At 35.7% G+C, this 21,709-nt stretch overlaps 1 long non-coding RNA gene across 3 annotated transcripts in view; it reads right to left on the reverse strand.

The window, feature by feature from the left end:
* The window catches only part of LOC111098663, a 164,215-nt gene extending 142,775 nt beyond the window's left edge, over nt 1-21,440 (reverse strand). For all 3 annotated transcript variants that reach the window (XR_005369159.1, XR_005369158.1, XR_005369160.1), the window contains exon 1: nt 21,162-21,440. This is a non-coding gene — a long non-coding RNA (uncharacterized LOC111098663). The remainder of the gene's footprint in view (nt 1-21,161) is intronic.
* Nucleotides 21,441-21,709: the final 269 nt, after the last annotated feature.

Consider the following 21,709-nt stretch of genomic DNA (forward strand, 5'->3'; position numbering starts at 1 on the left):
TCCCACCTTGGGCTCTCTGCATGGAGACTGCTTCTCCCTCTGCCTGTGTCTCTGCCTCTCTCTCTCTCTCTCTGTGTCTCTATGAATAAATAAATAAAATCTTAAAAAAAAATAAAATCATTAACAAAAATAAATTCTCATTAACATACACTGTAACATTGGTTTCAAGAGAATTTAGTGATTCATCACATACAGATAACACCCAGCATTCATCACAATTGCCCTCCTTAATAGCCCCTCCTACACCAGGCTCCCCTGCAGCAACCACCCTGATGTTTATAGTAGCATTATCAACAATAATCAAATTATGGAAAGAGCCCAAATATCCAATGACTGATGAATGGATAAAGAAGATGTGTTACATATACACAATGGAATATTACTCCACCATAAAAAGAATGTTGAATTTTAAGTAAGGATTCACTTTTTTAATACTATTTTATTTTTTTCTTTTACACTTGGATGTGGTAAATCTTCCACGTAAGGTTGATTTATGCAGCTATTTATTTAATTTACATTGTTTATGTTGATTAGTTGTCAATTATATTATTCTAATGAAATGACTGAATTTTTCCTATTTACAAAAGATACATTTTGAAGTCCTGTAGTTCCATCTGCTCTTCAAATTTTAATAAAATCACTCTCATGAATATCTGAGCTTCTTATACATTCCTTTTTTGTGAAGAAAGGAAGAATTGACAAAGTAAAATTTCAATTCTATCAGTGGATATTGTTTTATTCAGGTATTATATCTAACCTTCATTAAAAATGGAAAATAAATTGGGTATTTAAAAAATGTATTTGTCCCTCAATTTTCCATAATCTCCCCTTCATTTCAACTGGTAAAGTTTTATACCTTTTACTCTCTTTCACTGTACTTTTTTCCCCCATTCATTTTTTAAACTATAACTTTTACTTGTGTTGCTTCAGTAATTATTCTTAAATATGTATGTTTGTATCTATATATATTATAGGCAGTAAAATTAACATTATACATTAAAGTCGGTCTTCTGGTTCTAGATTTGAGTCACAGGCATCAACATGAACCCATATGGTGTTACTAGAAAGTGTTGATACATATACAGACACTGAAATAAACATAAATGTGAGTGCATGCATGGTTTAATATACATAGGTTTCTTAGTTCTCTCCATTAGGGGGGCCTGCAAGCACTCCTGTGGCACTTCTAATACTCAGATCTTGGTTTCTATATTTCATTTACTAGAGAAAGGAGCCAGAGTTCATTGAAGAAGTGGTTAATTACAGAGCTTTGGTAGGGCAAATACACTACAAGCTTGGGATATGTTGCAGTGACAGAAGGGAGTTCATAGTTTATGTTTTCACGTAAAAAAATTAAAGAAAACTTCTAACTTTATACTCAAGTATTTTGGTTTCAAGGTATTTTATCAAAGTAAAAAAAAAAGGCAGAAGTTGGTTAACATCTACAAAGGAAAAATGTAACCCACAAATTATGATTTTGACAGTTTTGATATTACTTTAACATTTTAAATTCGTATTTTTTAAGTCACAATGCTGTTAAACTGAAGTTTATTTAGCTTACATTTTCAAGATTTCTTGGTATAAAATTCTTAATAATTAAAATGACTTAGAACTTGAGCACAGAATAGCAATTTACACTTCTAAACTGATGTGTGTAAAAGAAAAAGATAATTATTTCCAGGCACGTGCCCTCTTCCTGTGCCATCCTTCAGAAAGAAATCAGCCCCTTTGCTGAGCATTTTATTCACCTAATCAATCTGGTGGCTTAGCAAAAACACAAAATGCTAAACCAATGGTAACTGCAGTAGGAGAAAGCATTTTTCAAATAGAAAAGAAAGATGATGTATAATATAGGAGGGGGCAGGACTTGTGAGCCAAGAATTGAGAAATTTCAGAAGACTATTAAATTGGAAATTTAGAGTTGGTATTAAGGTTCAGATAATCTTCTCTGAAAGAAAGTATGAGAGGGATATGCAAATCATTGATTCTAAGAAATATTTTGGTAACCACTATCCCACATACAAATACCCACACACATACATTTGGGGGTTTCTGAAAAGCCTGAGTAAAATTCTAAAGGTGTTTACTTCTGACATAGTTATTTCTTTAATTAGGTGGTGGGTTTTATCAAAGTATTGCACCTATATCTCCCACAAAATATTAGTTTAGAGTAGACTATAAGCCATGACCATAAATTAATGGATTTGTTGAGGTACTCCAAATGTATGATTATGTTTAGTTATGCAATATACATATAGTTCAGTTAGGTAATCAGAGGAGTCTTACCAAGGAAGGGGAAAGTGATACCATAAATTCATATTCTGATTTTGCTTTTGCTCTTTTCAATTAGGAATTAGAAAAGCCAAAAGCCACTTACTCATTAAGATTTACATAGTCATGGAGAGAGAATTTAGAGTACATAAGTTTCCAGAATATTATAATGCAGCAATAGTCATGCTAATTATCTCATGCTTACTTCCCCTTTCTTGCTACTACTTCTTTTATCATTGATTCCTTAACACTCCAGTTTAATTTTACTGATGGTCCTTCAAATCACTGGAAATTTGAGTATTCTTTTAGTTAATATAGTCTCATGCTTATCATGTAGTTTCTTTCACCACTCAAAGTAAGTTATACTATGTTTAGAAGGCCTTTCATAAGATGGTCATGTGTTGCCCATTCTGACTTCACATTTAAGTCACTAATAATCCTTTTTTCATTTGCCACATGCTCCTATTCCCCTTCTTCCTTTTTCCAATTGAGATGTGGAAAGTTTGAACAACTTTCATGCCTAAATGTCATGTTACAAAAATATTAATAGAGGACAACAGTAAAATAGGTAGTGGGGGGGGCGGGGGGGTGTTGGGGAGAAAATATTGTGGGAAAGCCCTAAGGAAGTTGATAAGAAAGCTAACTTAAAGGACACTCTGAAACAGAGCCTAATAAGATATATTAATAGTACCTATATTTGTGAGTGAAGAACCAAAGGAGACCACTTATGTAAAACTATTGCATGATCGCATGGAAATGTCTCCCTAATCATTATCCTAAAATAACTCTCTAACTATTTGTCTAAGTTTCTGAATTTCACCACTGACTCTCAAATATTTTTTCCTTCAATAATTACTTCTTAAATGGAGGGTTATAACATAAGCTTTTATGAGTGTGTGATTTAATGTGATTGAAAGTGAGAATATTAATGAAAATATTTTAATTCCAAATATACACACAATAAAATATGATTATGACGTGAACCCTAGCTTCAGAAAACTTAACTTGCATTAATAGAGTATAAAGAAAGAGTACTTAAAAGGATATAACCAATCTATTTAAAAAGCACAAACACAAATTGATTAAAGTGTTAATAAGATGCTAAGGAAGGATTCAATGAGAAAAAAAGCATTTGAAGTCAGCCTTTAAGGGTGAAAAGAGCTCTATTATGGGATAAACTGAATTCATTGCTTCTACTAAAATTAGAGAGAGAGAGAGGGAGAGAGAGAGAAACAAAGACTTGATTTTAGAGAGAAACTGTTAGATGTGATGTGCCCTTTCACTTTTGATTTAGTAAAGGTGCTAGCTAAATCATTAATGTACAATTCCTTCATAATGACAAGTAAAGAAAAACGTGTAGGTAGCTTTAGTAAAATAAGCTCAGAGCTATTATATGTCAAGAGTCAAATTCATGTAAGTTAGTAAGGAATAAAACCAGCCACAGTTTTGCTGGCTTAAAGGTAAGCTTTTGGCTTCTATTTTCTAACAAGAATGGTTAGCAAATCCAACTAGTTTGTATAAACTCAAAACATTTTAATTTTGGTTGAACCCTAAGATCAAATTTTCAGGCTATCTAGAACATGTTGATTCAACACAGGTCATACCTTGTCCAGAAACCCTATCTCAAATAGTGGAATTCAGTGGTTGAAATAAGCAGTATTTACACATTTTAACAGATCTTTTTTTTTTTTTTTTTTTTCACTAGCAAGTAGCTCCAGGTAGTATGTTAAGAGACCATCTGACTTCTATATGATTTCTATTCCAAAGCTAAAATGTGTTCCTGAAGGTGATCTAGAAAAAATTGGTGTAATGAATTACATAATTCATGCAGGATATATTTGTGTAAATCTTCTGAATAGAAGTTGCTACAGGAACTATTAAGAAATAAGGATAACCCAAACAATTAATTTAAATAACCTAGTAGAAAAGTTAGGCACTCTGTGACTTCATGTATTCATTCATATTTTCTGCTGTCAAGAATTCAAAGGCATTTTATGAATACATATGTGAACTCTCTGACCTACGTTTATCTGAACTGCAATATGAATAAACACTTTGGTATACAAAGGAAAAATAGCATTCAGAAAAAAGGTTACAGATAAAAATATTAGAAAGAAAAATATAATCTTTTTTTTAATTTTTACTTATTTATTCATGAGACACACAGAGAGGGAGAGAAGCAGAGACACAGGCAGAGGGAAGAGCAGGCTCCATGCAGGGAGCCCGATGTGGGACTCAATCCCAGGACTCCGGGATCACACCCTGAGCCAAAGTCAGATGCTCAACTGCTGAGCCACCCAGGCATCCCAGAAAAAAATAATTTGTAATTATTTGTAATGCTCATATGATTCTGGGGAAATGAAATTTAGGGGCCATTTAGATTTCTAAAGTCTGCTTACAATCTTAAAGCAAAATCTTAATGCTATTGATTTTAAGAAAATCTGAACTTTTAATATATTCTCACTGTATTTTTAAATATTTAAAATTACTTGCAATAGAATTTTAGTATGTAGTTAAGAGATATTAGGGATTATTTTAAAACATCTATCAAATCGCTACATTTGAAAATGAGTCATATTTAATAAAATATTTCTGTAAAGTAAAATGTTAGAGGCATTAATTTTCTTATAAGGAATATTCAAAAAGCAATTGAAATACTATGATAACATATGAATAAATTTTGGTATTTTACATTGTTTCTGTACTGTAGCAAACATCCCTAAAATTCAAAGAAAGAAATCATTTTTATTATCATGCTATGACTACAGATATTTATAGCTCACATAAAATACATTTCTCTCAATTTATAGAGACTAAAAAACATATCAACTTTTTAGTTTGGACTGATACAATTATTTTCACCTAGAATACAATAAAAGATACTTTATTTGAGTTCTAAACATAATGGATTTATGTAAAATATTTTATTTACCTAATTCATAATATATATTAAGCAACTTTTCCTTACTGATGTGACATTAAACTTGTCTGATTATAGCAGCTGCATTGGGGATAAAATGAAGCAAGAAGTCTGGATTATAGTTTTAATCAAATATAAACTTTATTTTTGAATAGATGACATAATCCCTTTTTATAACTTAAATAAACTTCCGACCTTTATTCATTTTACAACACAAATTATTTATACCATAGTGAGTTGAATATAAGAATATGGAGAGAAAAACAACTCAAAATGTATGTTTGACAATAGTGTATTTTAATGAATTTAGTGATATACAAAGTAAGATAATTGCTTGTTACTACAAAGAGTTATTTTGATATAAAGAACCAACTACACAAAATTATAGTTTTATGTGTATTTTAGTCAAGAAATCATCTTGACAAGTTTAATCTTATCAAGGGTTAAAATAGATATATTACAAATTGATATAAAGACCTATATTTCATATAGAAGTAATATACAGGGATGCCTGGGTAGCTCAGCGATTGAGCATCTGACTTTGGCTCAGAGCATGATCCCAGGTCTGGGGATTGAGTCCCACATCAGGGTTCCTGCAAGAAGTCTGCTTCTCTCTCTGCCTATGTCTCTGCCTCTCTCTTCTAATGAATAAATAAATAAATATTTTTTTAAAAAGAAGTAATATACAAAACACGTGTGTTCATACAATCTAGGATTTACTGATAAATTATATGAAGCCATCAAAAATACGTATATTTGAACCTCATTATTTTTGCTTTCTTTCTTTTTTTTAATGTATATTTTTTTACTGGAGTTCGATTTGCCAATATATAGTATAACACCAGTGCTCATTCCATCAAGTGCCCCCCTCAGTGTCTGTCACCCAGTCACCCCATCCCCCTGCCAACTTCCCTTTTCACAATGCCTTCTTCATTTTCCAGAATTAGGAGTCTCTCATGTTTTGTCATCCTTTCTGATTTTTCCCACTCATTTTCTCTCCTTTCCTCTATAATCCCTTTCACTATTTTTTATATTCCCCATATGAGTGAACCCATATAATAATTGTCCTTCTCCGATCGACTTACTTCACTCAGCATTATACCCTCCAGTTCCATCCACGTCGAAGCAAATGGTGGGTATTTGTTATTTCTAATGGCTGAGTAATATTCCATTGTATGTATAGACCACATCTTCTTCACTCATTCATCTTTCGATGGACACCAAGGCTCCATCCACTGTTTGGCTATTGTGGACATTGCTGCTATAAACATTGGGGTGCAGGTGTCTCGGCTTTTCATTGCACCTGTATCTTTGGGGTAAATCCCCAGCAGTGCAATTTCAGGGTCATAGGGTAGCTGTATTTTTAACTCTTTGAGGAATCTCCACACAGTTTTCCAGAGTGGCTGTACCAGCTCACATTCCCACCAACAGTGCAAGAGGGTTCCCCTTTCTCCACATCCTCTCCAACCTTTGTTGTTTCCTGTCTTGTTAATTTCACCATTCTCACTGGTGTGAGGTCGTATCTCATTGTGGTTTTGATTTGTATTTCCCTTTTGGCAAGTGATGCAGAGCATTTTCTCACGTGCTTGTTGGCCATGTGTAAGTCTTCTTTGGTGAAATTTCTGTTCATGTCTTTTGCCCATTTCGTGATTGGATTATTTGTTTCTTTGCTGTTGAGTTTAGTAAGTTCTTTATAGATCTTAGATACTAGCCCTTTATCTCATATGTCATTTGCAAATATCTTCTCCCATTCTGTTGGTTGTCTTTTAGTTTTGTTGTTTCTTTTGCTGAGCAGCTTTTTATCCTGGGCAATTTACATGTTCAATGTAATCCCTATCAAAATACCATGGACTTTTTTCAGAGAGTTGGAACAAATAGTCTTAAGATTTGTGTGGATTCAGAAAAAAAACCAAATAGCCAGAGGAATATTGAAAAAGAAAATCACAGCCAAAGGCATCACAATGCTGGATTTCAAGTTGTACTACAAAGCTGTGGTCATCAAGACAATGTGATACTGGCACAAAAACAGACACATAGATCAGTGGAACAGAATAGAGAACCCAGAAATGGGCTCTCAACTCTATGGTCAACTAATATTCGACAAAGCAGGAAAGACTATCCACTAGAAAAAGGATAGTCTCTTCAATAAATGGTGCTGGGAAAATTAGACAGCCACATGCAGAAGAATGAAACTGGACCATTTTTTTACACCATACACAAAGATAAACTCAACATGGATGAAAGATCTAAATGTGAGACAAGAATCCATCAAAATCCTAGAGGAGAACACAGGCAACACCCTTTTTGAACTTGGCCACAGCAACTTCTTGCAAGATACGTCTATGAAGGCAAGGGAAACCAAAGCACAAATGAACTATTGGGACTTAAGATATTTTTGCTTTCATTTAATTATTATTTTATTTTATGTTCTCTTCAGAAGAAAGAGCCATTAGGGTAAAAATTTATTATAGTGCTTACTATGGATAAATACATCTATTTTATAATGTTTTAAAGTGTAGATCTAAACATTTATCTGTATTTATTTTTTATTTTTTTTCATTTATCCGTATTTAATAGCCATGCATTATTGAATCCAAATTTCGTTTTTATCTTATTATATAGTAAATGCTGTTGGAAGTCACCTAAAGATTTTTCTTTTTTTGGAATTATGTGGCGAATAAGCAAACATATAGATATTCTACTATTGTTTTTTATATCAAAAGCACAAACTTATCCGGCCCCTTCCAGAATTAGTACCAAATCAGAAGTTAGAAAACATCTGCTGGGATGCCTGGGTGGCTCAGTGGTTGAGCGTCTGCCTTTGGCTCAGAGTGTGGGATGGAGTCCCACATCTGGCTCCCTGCATGGAGCCTGCTTCTCCTCCCTCTGCCTGTGTCTCTGCCTCTCTTTTTGTGTCTCTCATGAATAAATAAATAAAATCTTAAAAAAAGAAAAAAGAAAACATCTGCCTACCACACTCCCCGGTCCACCATCTTGACACTTTTGTCCTTTATACTGAATATCTCACAGCTCTCCTGAGGTAACAGCATAGGAATGATGCTTTATTTGATCCTATTTTTTAACAGACATCAGTGTTTATCACTGTGTCTGTTGTGATAAAACTTTGCTGGCAATAATAGGACAAATAAGGTAAAGCAATAGGTAAGCAAGGTTCAGTGCTACGAAATACAATAAATAGAAGTGAATTTAAAAAGGGAGGAAATTAAGTAACAGACAACAAGATATTTATTGGTTTCAAACAAATAAAATGCTATGCTGAGATCAGTAGTATGTCAAAAAGAATATAGAAATCAAGATTTACTTTCATTTCTGATCTGAAATGAAAAAACAACTATGCAAAACTTACCAGCTGCCTGAGAACTATTTTCTCATTTCTTCCTTAAAATTATCAAAACCCATATCAACCATATTTGGCTATTTCTCTTTCTCCTTAAAAAACTGTTGCCCCCATTCCATCTTACTGTTCTGTTGGTCTCCATTCATTAACCATAAAAAGAATATTCATCCTGGTGATTCAATTTCTAGGATGGCCATCCCCATATCGTTCACTACATATATCTCTATCTGATCCCAGTTGTCACACTTAACATTTTATCAATCTCGGTCTCTTGCAACATGCTTCTAGGATTCAAAATCTGTCTTCATCAAACCCCCCACACGATATTCTCAAAAATCTCTACTTTTGTTTTCTTTATATCTTGTCATTACAAGTAATATCTAGCCATATAACAAGGACATAATGTTCTCTACTTTTGTTTTCTTTATATCTTGTCATTACAAGTAATATCTAGCCATATAACAAGGACATAATGTTCCCTTGTAGTCCACTCAAATTTAGGCTAAAGGAAACCACTTTTTCCCCTTCACATACATCAGAATCTACAGAAGTTTTTTATATGTTACATGATACTCTTGTTCCCCTACTTTTTCCTACTGTGACTTTTTCTTTTTTATCTTCTTCCTCCTTCATAAAGGTCAGATCTTTGAAAATATGTTGCTGTCTTCAACTAAAACGTCTTCTCTTTGACCACCACTTTTGGTATCTTTTTTTGGTTATATCAGTAACCATGTAAATGATAAATTGAAAACTTGTTTTTCAGTTTCTTAGTTTCTTGGTTTCCTATTCCTCAAGCAAATTTTCCTTAATCTAATTTCAATCACCCATTCATATCTTTATTAGGTTGAGTTTATCTTCAATATATCAATAATCAATATATTATTAATACATTATAAATTACATTTAAATGCTGTATAGTTATATTAATATAAATTGTTAATATTAATAGCAGCACTATCCCTCAAACAATACTTTTTTAAAAGATTTATTTATTTTGGGAGAGAGAGTATGGGGCGGGGAGACAGAGAAAGATGGAGACAGAATTTCAAGTAGACTCCCCTACTGAACACAGAGCCTGGTGCGGGGCTCAATCCCACGATCATGAGATCATGACATGAGCAAAAAACAAGTGTCAGATGCTTAACCAATGGAGCCACCCTGCTACCCCTCAAATTGCACTTTTCAACACCCCATTTTCTGACCACCATCTCTCATCTTTCCAGTTCACTTACTCCAGTACGCTCATGCCAACAGCTAACCAACCTCTCTCACACTGTCAAACCATTACCACATGGTTATACATCCTTGCAAACATCCCTAACTTCCTTGGTCTTTCTTCTACTATTGTGTTGACCAGCAAAAAAATGTCAAACCTCTTTGATCCAAACTGTAGGCTTACCCCATGTTTATAATCAAGCAACTGAGTACTTCTGGAGAATATCAAACTACACTGACCATACTAGCTTGCTTCAAATTTGTAGCCACCAATCTCAAATAAGCATTAAAGACTGACAATCACACTGCTACACGGAAATTGCTTTTTTTCATTTTTTGATATAGCAATTTCCCAATCTTTCTCCTGAAAGGTCCAATCTATAGCTCAATCATACTTTATGGACAAAAAGATGTTATTAGATACAAGTGATTTTATTATTTCTACCACCAAATCTGTATCTACCTGTGCTGGTCTTCCTTTCTGTTCTGTGATCACAAAAAGTATTTATGTTCGTATCATTATTTATATGCAGAATCCTATCCTTTCCATCAAAAGAAACTATTCCGTGTAATTCTCTCCATCTTTAGTATATTAGCACTTTCCTTTTATTCTACTGCAGTACTTTGTGGGTATACAGACTTGCTTAGATATCATCCAATTTTTTAAAAACACACATTATTTATCACATAGCAGAATTCGGTTGCCTCCTCATGTCTCAGTTCAATTCCCTTAAAAAGTTGTCCATATTGCTGTCTGCCCTTTTCCATCTCCTATTCTCTTCTAAACCACTCCATTCATATTCTTTTTTCTGCAACACAATGAAACTGGTCTTAAAAATGACACTTTACCAATATCGTGTTTTGTCTAATGGTGAATTTTCAGTCCTCATCTCAGAAGCATTTTGCACTCCTGACTACTCCCTTCATTATCTTTAAAACACACACATGCACGCACACATCCCTCTCGATGCAATGACATGACATTTATCTGGCTTCCCTCCAACATACCTAACAGTCCTTCTCAGCTACTTCGTGACTCTTCAATTCTTAAATGCTTGAGCTCCTCCAAGGTTTTCTCTTCAACCCTTTCCTCTATGTTCTTCTTAGGTTTTCCATAGCTTTATATTTTAATATTTTATGTATTTACTCTTTTGTTTATGCATAAATATGATTATCATGGCAATTTTCAAGCATAGATAAAAGATTCATAAATCTTTTTTTATAATCCAGATTCATAATGGCCAATAAAGGATGAATCTTGGTTCATTTATCATGCCTATTATCTACCCACACAAAGCTGGACCATTTTAAACCAGGCATATGTCATTTCTCCCTTCAATAATTCAGAGGTTTTTGTTTGAAGTATTGCCATAAAAGTTATTTTTCTTATATCTTGTCAGTGTTAAAATCTCTGATTATCCAATTTCAATAACTATTTTTTTATATTTGCTTTTTTAAAAAATCAAGATCATAATAAATCCTATGGATTGAGCTTTATTTACATGTCTTTTAGATTTTTAATCTAGAATAGCTCTTTCTCCTTTTTTCCCCAATTCTCTTCTTAAGGAAACTAGTTTTTAGTCCTATAGAATTTCTAACATCTTCTATTTGGCTAATTGCATCCCCAATTCTTTCTGTAAACTCAACTAGACCAAGAGATATAATGAGATTCATGTTAAATTTTTAGAAAGGAACATTTCATATGTGGTGCTATTTATTTTTAGTTGCTATGCATTTCAAATAAAGAGAATATCATGTCTATCTTTTTAGACAGTTAAAGTTGATCAATTTCAGATCATATCCAAACATTATAAGGTTTTCTTTCAACTTTTTCACCCAGTCATTTTAGCAGTCATTGAAGATAATTTCTTATCATTTGTTCCCAATATCTACATGTTTCTAAAGGTTATCTGCATGCTGATGACTGATTTCATATTTATAGCTTTAGCCATCTTCATTTATACCCAACTATCTACAAACCTTCTCTGCTTGGAGGTATAACTTTGTCAAAGAGAAACATTAGGTCTTGGATTTAACCAAGTCTTCTCACTTCAGTAAATGCAAATATCAGGCAGTGAGTTCCTTTTCCCATAAACTTAGGAATACTCTTTGATTCTTCTGCTTCTCACATAATCTATCTTTTATATAATCTATTATTTTTTAAAGGATTTTATTTATTTATTCATGAGAGACAGAGAGAGGCAGAGACACAGGCAGAGGGAGGAGAAGCAGGCTCCATGCAGGGAGCCCCATGTGGGATTCGATCCCAGGACTGAGGATCACACCCTGAGCGTAGAAAGCAGACACTCAACCGCTGTGCCACCCAGGCGTCACTAATCTATCTATTATTATATCCTATTTGCTTTAGTTTCCAACTATGTTCTGATTACAAACAAATCATGTGTATCTTGCTACCATACTTACCCATTTTATTATAATTTCACTCCTAATTTAATACAACAGTCTTCTAATTACTATTTCTGCTACCATTATTTTCTCCCATATATCAGCCAAAGTAATCCTTTTAAAATCCTTTTAATTGTTTAAAAAATAGACTGTATTCTTTCCCTATAAAACCCCCCAAAACATTTATTTCAATCAGCATAAAATCTAACTCATTATTATGGCCAATCATATTCTACCTAACAGAGTGCCTAACTCTAACCTCTCTAACTTCCCTTCTGCACACTCTATCTACACACATCCTTACCCTGCTCATAGAATACAGTGGCTCTGTTCCCATCCAACAGTTTTCTACCTGCTAGTTTCTATATTTAGAATACTCTTCTTAATAGCCTCAAATGATCCCTTCACATCATTTTAGTGTAAGCTCAATAAATCTTTCCTGAATACGTCAGCCACACCAGCAACCCCACTAACCCCTAGTCAATTTCTATCATATTACCATAATACATTTGCATAGCAATTATCATTACCTGAGTTTGTCTTATAAGCTGATTAATTCATATATTGCGTATTTGCTTTCCCCAAATGAAATATATGCTCCACCTGGTTAAAGGACACTAATTTTCATCCCTGAACCTAAAACAGTGCCAGACACATAGTTTACAGTCAGGACTCAATAACTAATCATTGGGTGACTTGAAATAAAAAAAAATCAATTCAAATTATCTGCAAAGAAAATCTTCTAATGATCCAAAAATTATACAATATGATAAACTTGATTAAAATTAAGCTAAAAACCACTCAAATTAAACCCAAAGGTGTTAAACAAAGGATATTTCAGTATTAGATATGATAAAGTCTGAAAAAGAAACATCTAAAAATAGTAAAAGTGCTTCAAAACAAAATTATTTTAAAATCACAGGATTAAGAAAGGACTTCGAGAAAAGTGAAAACTTCCCAAAGTGTATTTTTGCGAACAGGTTCTCTTTATGTTATTTTACAAATCAAACATGACATCAAATATATCATAGCATGAAATATTTCTTCATAACAATTATGCCCCAAGTTAAACACATAAATATACCTATTTTATTAAATATATCTTATTATACACAGTTTAATAAATATAAGGCAAAAACTAAAGTTATAACCTATATTTCATTGTATGTAAGGTTAAGTGTTACTTTTAATTTTTCAAATATTTAATGTAAAGTCCCAATTCAAGCTTATTGTTACTAATTACTATGGCATTTCATCCCTTTTTATTTTGCCCCTTTCTAGTACCAATTATCTGAAAATAGTGAAAACTACCTGCACATCTTTTATATTTCAAATTTAATTAAAATTAAATCTATCTTAAAAGTTTTTTTTGCCCAAGATGAAGTCCAATAGATAAAAATGTCAGAAACCATGCCAGGCACATAGAATGTGTTCAGTAAATGTGTTTCCTTCACTCTTGAATAAATACACTGAAGTTGTAAATGAGGAAGGAGAAAGCATATTGAATTTATCTTAGTGGCACTGTTATAATTAGGCTTCATCCCATACCCTGGTTTTAATTGTGTGTCACATAACATAGCTCCATGTCCGCAAATAGAAGAGGCTTCTTTATATGCACTTCTACCACTGAGTTCACAGCTGACACAGCATAGCCTTGGAAATGGTACCTATACCTACTCTGCTACTTAGAAGTTGTTGAACACTGGTGCCCTTTGGAGCAAAATGCCTTAAATTATTTTAATGTGTCTTATTACTTTTAAAATGAAGCTCATCATCATCATATTTCACAACTCTGTGACAAGGTTGTTATGTAGCTCATATGAAATTACAGACATAATGTGTGCATTTTTATATTGCTGTTATTGATTAGTAATATTAAAAAATAATTTACCAGAAGGGAATGGCCAGTTTTCCAATATCCCATTCCAAGTCTAATTTTGAGGTAATATATAATGCTGAAGGGCATCTCTTTGTAACCGTAAAGCTTAATTTTTCCTTAATTTACCTAAGTTTTGCTTACCCCTAATTATGTTGAGGAAAGGTTTGTTTTCTCACTTAACTATCTAGCTCATCTGGATTCTGAATTATATTATATACCCAGCATATCAATACTACATTAGAAAAGGTATACTATGAAATAGTAATTTTTAAAACATCATTTTAAATGAGTGACTAAATATTAGGGCGCTTAGTTTTATGATTGTTGAAGATACTGTACCACCAGACTGGGGAATGTGTTTCTGAAAAATTAATTGCTTCCAGGCCAGATTGTGAGTTTCCATAGTAACCAGATCATATATTGAGAAGTAAAAAATTTAATTTTTTATAATAATGTTTTTCAGTTTATTTTCTAGAATGGTTCTTGAGTAGATCATGTATCCATCAAGGAACTGCAGCTGGAATAAACATTTACCTACCAGCTTATAGTTTCATTGGCATACCTAAAGCACCCTTTTGGTATAAAACACATTTCTTCTCAGATTAATTAAGATCAGTAACCAAGCTATTGATCAGACTGCCTCATGCTGATTCATATGGTTTGTCATACTCAGAATATGACTGTTAACTAATATTAGAGTTAAAACAAAAATAGATTAACACATAACCAAAGTTTTTTTTTTTTTTTTTAATTTGGCTAAAGTTCCATATGTTGTTTACTACTGAATGTTGGGTACTTGTTTCTTGGTAATACTTCCAGAAACTTCACATTTAGTTAAAATCGGATCTAGAACACTATTCCACATCAAATTATACTTCTTTTACCGTCATAAATATACTCAAAAGAAAGTTTGACATCTAAAAATATAACACTGTCCTCCATTTTCAATAAGCGATATAATTCATTTAAAAATATGCAACCATCCAAAAGAAGTATACTTCCTTGTGAACTTTGCACAAAAATAACTTATACTAAAATTCAAAACAAAACATTTTTCTTTCTCCACAAGCATATGGAGTCACTATGTGAATGCTATCAAATTACAATAATTTTTGTGTTCTTTATATGCAAAGAGAAGACCTGTAGGTCATTTTTTTTTTCCCTAGGCCCCTTTACTTTATTGGAAAAAGAGACTGTAATAAACATCCGAGTGTCTGGATTCCGTGGCAGTGCCCAGGGCAGTGCCAGGCACAGAATAGTTCCATTAAGGCTAAAAAGGGATCTCAGGCTTGAGGGCCTCAGAAACTCCCTGATTCTCTGAAGGAGCATTCTGCCAAAATGGAACAAAAGCTCCTAATCGCAGTTCAGGAAAATCCCAGCTATCTCCGGTTACCTCAAGGGTGGGCTGCAATTTCACAAATTTAATTTTAATCCATGGTCACATTCAAAACCTCTTCATGCATGACACTGCGCTGGCAGGATAGGGGACATGGGGCTTACATCATGATGTTCAAAAATGCGGACGCCAAAATTTGAGAAAAGACCCGTTCGCCAGAAAACAAATCATTTTCTTCACAGCCTGAATTGCAACCCGGGAGACCTGGAATGGGGGCTCAACCAAATGGCCATGAGAGGTGCCCCGAGGCAACTGAAGGTCAGAGTTCAGCAGGGCAGCTCAGCAGCGGAGCTCAGCAGCGGAGCTCAGCAGCGGACCTCCGTCCTCCTGCCCAGCCCCAGCCCCAGCCCCAGCCCCAGCCGCGCAGCCCCAGCCCCAGCCCCAGCCCCAGCCCCAGCCGCAGGCGCCCGCTGCCGTCGCTCTGCCTCCACCCGAAGCTCAGCCGTGCGGGCGCGGGATCCGACACTCCCCACCCCCCCAGCGCTCTGCTCGTCCAGAAGCGCGGCTCACGTGCCAGTCACGTGGCGGAGGCAGGGCGGGGCCCCGCGGTACACCCCCTACGGCGCCCCCAGCGGGCCCCCCCCTCGGCCCCGGGGTCCCCGCCCCCCCGCGACACCCCCTCCCCCTCCCGCGCTGGTCTGGGAAGGTAGGCCCTTGGTCTCAGATTGTCTCAGATTTGCCAATGTGGGGCTTTATCCGGACTCTGGCCTTGTTTCGTTGCAGTCTCTTCTGGCCTGTGTCTCCGCTTCCAGTCAGGTCCCTCCTGCACCCAACGGGGCCTGGGGCTCCGCGCGGTGCGCGTCTGCGGGGCTGTCCGCGGAGGATCGGGGATCGCGGCCCTGCGCCCCCCCCCGCCCCCCCCAGCTGCGCTCACCGTCGCGGGGCCCAGAGCTCGGCGCCGCCCACCTGTCCCGCCCTCCGCTCTGGCAGCAACGTGGCTGTGGGTGGTCGCGGGGCACAGACAGCAAACAAGAACTGATTTTCCTGAGGCGGTCCTCGGGGGGCCTGCTACACCTCAATCTTACCTCTCCCTACAATTTTTGAAGTTATGAACCCAACACAAATTTTTTAAAAATGACAATATAGAAGAAAGCATTAGCCTAAGTGACTAAGCTGTTTACCAGGTGCGATGCACCCTCGGGCACTTCCTCCGACAACTCGGGTTCTCTGCCCAACTTCCAGTAGTAGAGCCGCTCAGTGTCTTTCCTCCTCCTCTGCACCTTGGGCGGTATCACTCCCTAATTCTTCTTTTTTTTTTTAATCACTCCCTAATTCTACGGGCGAGGAAATAAAGTCTTCATTTACTACGTGATTTACCCAAATTCACACTTCATTAAAAATTGATTCCTTATGTGATAACCAAATAATTCTGTTTAATTTCAGTTTGTGGAAAAGAATATCTAAATGGGGAACAACACAAAGGAAACAGTCGAAATCGAATGCAATATAGACTGAAGTCTCTAAATCCACCTGCTGTGTGCTCCCAATGTTCGTTGAGGAACATTTCATAAGGTTTACCACTGATAAATTTGTTTTGTTCAAATTTCAGAGCTCGTATAAGTTCATATCTATCTTTTATCTTGAGTCAGCACTGCCCAAGGAAGCCAGATCATCCCTTTGACCCTGAAAATTGACAGTGTTTTTCAAAGTCAGGATCCATTGACTTAATCGGACTGATTTGTTGTCACCACTTTGAAGTAAAGTATGTATGTATGATGTCAGTGTGTGTGAGTTTGTGTGTGTATCCATGAATTAACCTTACAAAAGCTGGGAGATAGAAAAGTTAAAAGAAAGTTGAACTCTAAGCCATTGTATCCAAAGGAAATTGAACAATATCTCCCAAAATATTGTCCATAATTTTATTCTGAAATTATTGTTGCTTAATTATAAGACTTTTGTATAAAAATATGATTTTCAAAATTAGAGTGTAAGAGTCTGCGTTGTTAGATAGCTTGGTATAGGGGCACCTGGGTGGCTCAGTGGTGGAGCCTCTGCCTTCAGCTCAGGTTATGATCCCTGGGCCCTGGGATCAAGTCCTGCATCAGGCTCCCCACAGGGAGCCTACTTCTCCCTCTGCCTATGTCTCTGCCTTTCTCTGTGTGTCTCTCATGAATAAATAAATAAAATCTTTAAAAAAAATGGTATAAATTGAGGCAGGACACGGTATGGGGAAGAAATAACAAAAGTCCAAAACAATGACAGCTTTCCTGTGGTGGGATACCCACATAGAAAGCATTCAACTACCTGGTAATAGGAAGGCTTTGAGTGGCAAGTGAAACATAATCACCAGATTCTGGCATCATACAGTAGGCAGAAAGATGAACCCATATTTAATGCATTTAAAGGAAAATTCACTGACGAATAACAGGTTTTGCAAGTGTGACGAATTATGACTTCTGGTTGTTTACAGTCGGAAGAAATAGAAACAGATATTCAGATTGGGTCACACAGAAGAAACCCAGTCAAGATAGGTAAATTCCGCAACAGATTTCCTGCTTTATAGAAGAGAACTTAGTATTTGAATACCTATATCCAGAGATACAGAAAAAATAGAGAAAGCATTTAAAACAAAGGTTTTAACAGGAGCCCTTCAGGCACATGGCAAGGAAAATGGCTCAGTTTTAGAATCTAGTCCAGCCAGACCCGCCCACCAGTTGGGCTGACTTGATGATGAACCATTTAATCGGGCTTTGTGAGGACACAATAGCACTAAGTCTGCAACAATGAATAATAGGAAAACTGTAAAATATACCTGTATATTCTCTTTTGTTACTGATGGGTGATGAAAGTCAGAAAGATGCCTGCAACCTTCTGAAGGTGGGAAATGAGCGAGTGCAAGGAAGTAAGGGAGGGATGGCCAATGGTTTGGAATGGTTGGTAAAATGATTAACCCCTTTTTAAAGTAAATTAGAAATAATCATTGTGATGGAGCTGGTCTGTGAGTTGTCATCAAATGTGAAATTGCGGGCATTGGTATGAAAGGCAGCATCATGCAATGAAATAGGAACTAATTGTGGTAGGCCAAGTCATAAGTGTAAATGGAATAAGCAGAGAGAAACCAAGTGAGATATAAACGAGGGTGTATAATAGGACTGAAAAGAGTTTAATGCATATGTGAAGTAATAGACCCTGGAGAAATTCTCTGAGTTTGTAGATACTACATGGGCAAAGCCTCCTTATATCCTTGCTGCTCTGTAATAAGCAGCTTCTGCTGATTTTGCCTATATCCACACAGGCTCAGGAAATGGGAAATAGCTGTTAAAGGTATAGACCTAATTAGATAGGAATTGAAATGACTTTCTCTTGAGATAAGATATTTTAAAAGCCTGAAGCACTTGGGTGGCTCAGTTGGTAAGTGTCTGACTCTTGATTTTAGCTTGGGTCATGATCTCAGGGCCATGAGCTCAAGCCCTGCATTGGGCTCTGAGCTGGGTGTGGAATCTGCTTAATATTCTCTCTCTCCTTCTCCTCCTCCCTATTCATTCTCTGTCTCTCTCTGCGTCTCTCTCTTCTCAAAATAATAAAAATAAAAAGTCTTCAATAACTTGACCCTGAGGGGCAAGAATGTGTGATACTTTTACACATTTTACACATTCTACAGCTTGTCTGTAGGACTTTATTTGCACTGTGGTGATAGGATCAAACTAAAAAACCAAGATATTCCAAAAGTGTAATATACTATAGCCTAATAATGCTCTCCACATTCAAGGAATTTCAATCCCAGGAGAAGGCTTAACTCTGACATAGCAGAGTAGGAATGCAGGAGATTTATGTGGAGAGAAAATCAGATGAGCTACTCTTGTGGATCTTTCCCAGTACCCCCAGATAATGTTGCTATGTAGCAGCTGTAAAGATGAATGGTATACTTGGCAGAAAACAGAGTGACTGGCAAAATACTGGAGCATATGGAAATATGCCGGGAGCATACTGGGCCATATGGATATGGGAAAAAGGTGCCTTTTATGAGATGTTTCAGAAACCCATTTTTGAAGCTAAAGGTCTCTAATTGGAGCTACATAAGTGGTAGGAGGATAAATCAGGAAAAAAATTACTTTGCTATTATTTTGTGACATGACTTTAGTCCCAGGCTGAGAGATTTGAAAAATTACCTGTTATGAGACATATAATCTGTAATCTTCAATAACTGGTAATATAGAAGGAAATATTGATGTATGAATGTAATTAGAATATATCATGGAAATTGTTAATGGATACAAGCAGAAATGTGCAGAGAAATAGAGCTGGTATAAGGGAGGAAGCATTTGGCTCCATTTCGGGAATGAGAGTTGAGAAAAGGCTTCATAGTGGAGTGATAAACATAGCTATATGATTATTCCATAGATTAAAATTGGATCTCAAACTGAATTATTTTTAATTCTAAATATTTATTTATGTATTCCTTCCTTCCTGGCTTACTTCCTTCTTTCCTATAATCCCTAGGTATATTCATGGAACCAGTCATCCAGTAAAGCTTCTAAACCAGAAGTCTGGGCATCATCTTAAACTTACTCTTTTCCCTGATCCCAGTTATCCATTTGGCTGATCACCATTACCTTGTAATTTCTCCCTTTTATTTTTTCAGATATTCTCTTTCTCTAGCCCACTACCACTACCACTGATTTCAGGTCTTCATTATCTCTTGAATGTAGTCTGTTGAGAGCTACCTAGTTGAAGACCTTTCTCCAGCCTTTCCTTTTTCCTACCAGTTTCTCCACCTAAACACCAAGGTGGTCTCTCAGTGTAGCCCAACCATATATGTCCTCTTCTTAAAAACATTTCAGGCTGCTCAACTACTACTGTCCATCTTCTTCCCATCTTGTCATTCTCTTCATTTAAACCATATGAGATAATTATATTAAATCCCTTATGATTTTCTGAATACGCCAGTCTAGTTGACTTGTGACTGCCTTCTTTATGCCATTCTGTCAACCAGGAATGCCCCAAGCCCATTCTCATCTATCTTCTGGTGATACTTTACTAAACCTAGTTATATTTCTTACTCCAAAAAGTCATCTGTGCCTCCATACAGATAATTTGCTGTTTCCCTCTTTATTCTACATTGACATCTTAAATATCACCTGATGCATTATTAATCACTGATTATCAAAATTATCCTGCATATAATTTCCTTCAAAATAACCAAATATTTCAATATAGATCTAGTGACTCTAAAATAAAAATAAAGTACTATGAAAACTTTATACTTTTATCCTGGTTGATATAATTTTACCAGTTCAATTCCCATCATTAAATAAAAGTAATTTTTCAGATCTGCATATACTTTCTCAGGAATTCCTTAGGAGGAAAAAGACATTAAAATTCTGGATTTTTTAAAAGAAATAATTTGATATTCTGTAAAGTGAATGGAAATAGGTCTGCCAGACCCAGGAATCTGTGGTTTTTAGTTCCAGCTCTGGTAGTCACCAAATATTTATGTGGACGTGTTCAAGTCATTTCACTTGTGTTTACCTCATTCTTATTATCAATAAAGTGTTGAACAACATGAACATTAAAACTATTTTGCTCTAACTTTATATGATTCCCATAGGGTTGGCAGATTTGCAAGACCAAGGTGAAACCCAAGTAGGGATTTGGAATTATGAAGCCTGTCCCAGTTACCTATTGCTGCAAAACAAACTGCTAGTGTCTTAAAATAATCTTTTTGTCTTGCTAACAAATTTATGGATTCAGAATTTGAATTTGATTCAGAACTCACCTGGTGGTTTGATCACTGATCTATAGGACCATATGAAGTAGATAGGGCTGGAGTTTTCACTTCAAAGAGGACTTCTTCACTCATATACCCAGCACTTTAAAGATCTGACCCCTTCTCATCTTCTTTTTCTCTTACTCTGGCATCACACTATTCATGGCCTCTTTTCATGTGCTTTGGCTTCTCAAAAGTAAAGTTTTCAGTCTTCCTACATGGTTGTTAGTTTTCTCCAGAACAAGTGCTCCAAGAGATTCAGATACAAGGCTTTTTGTAACCTAATCAAGTCTGAGAACATCATATTATTACATCATCACATTGTCTGACTGTATTGGCCGAGCAAGCTATCGAGACCAGTTTGGAATTAAACTACACCTCTCATATGGAAGAATAACAAAGAATTTATGGTCATTATTAATCTACCAACAAGGCGAATTCCAACAGTGCCATTGTTTTTTCTATCTCTGTTATATTTTTCAGTTATTTTATTTCTCAGGAGTCTGGAAGTCCTGAGTTGAAATCATTTATTTTATTCTTAAGAGTGCCAGGCAGGG

The sequence above is a fragment of the Canis lupus genome, chromosome 14, assembly GCF_011100685.1.
Source record: "Canis lupus familiaris isolate Mischka breed German Shepherd chromosome 14, alternate assembly UU_Cfam_GSD_1.0, whole genome shotgun sequence".
Lineage (NCBI taxonomy): Eukaryota > Metazoa > Chordata > Mammalia > Carnivora > Canidae > Canis > Canis lupus.